Source organism: Engystomops pustulosus, chromosome 7 (assembly GCF_040894005.1).
Source record: "Engystomops pustulosus chromosome 7, aEngPut4.maternal, whole genome shotgun sequence".
NCBI lineage: Eukaryota > Metazoa > Chordata > Amphibia > Anura > Leptodactylidae > Engystomops > Engystomops pustulosus.
This window is the reverse complement of record NC_092417.1, coordinates 77,611,187-77,611,728: the sequence shown is the minus strand read 5'-3', so window position 1 is coordinate 77,611,728 and position 542 is coordinate 77,611,187.

Below are 542 nucleotides of genomic sequence, written 5' to 3'. Positions count from 1 at the left end.
GTCTTGTGTACTATCTGGTGGAGAAAAGCTGTGTGTCTGATGGCTCTTTCCTTACAACGAGCCGAACCAAGAATTTATATAAACCCTGAAATAAAGTAGTTCATTCTCTTGGGTTGATTGCAACGTAACCCCACTTGGGCCTGACCCCAGTGTGGGGGCAGCTGGATACCCAGGGACCAGACTGGCTGCTGTGTAGTTGCGGCCTAGTGCCAGGATATGTCATGGTGGCTTGGTCCTCGAAAACAGGCTTTGTTCATGCTGGTCAGCGTCAGCAGGTAGATGCAAGAAGAGGGGGAGGCCACGATATAGATAAGAGATCTTCTAGGGAACTGTGTGTGTGTGGTAATGGATCCCCAGGCAGATGGAGAATCTGAGGCCAATGATGTTAGTGGCAGCAAGGGATTACACTGGACACAGGAATTCTTTAAATAACTCAATTTCCAATCCACACAGCATACTTAATATGGGTTTCAGCCCATGATGGGATCAGGAACTTCGCTGCTGGGATCTTCAATGGCAGGAACTATAGACGGGTCCTCGAC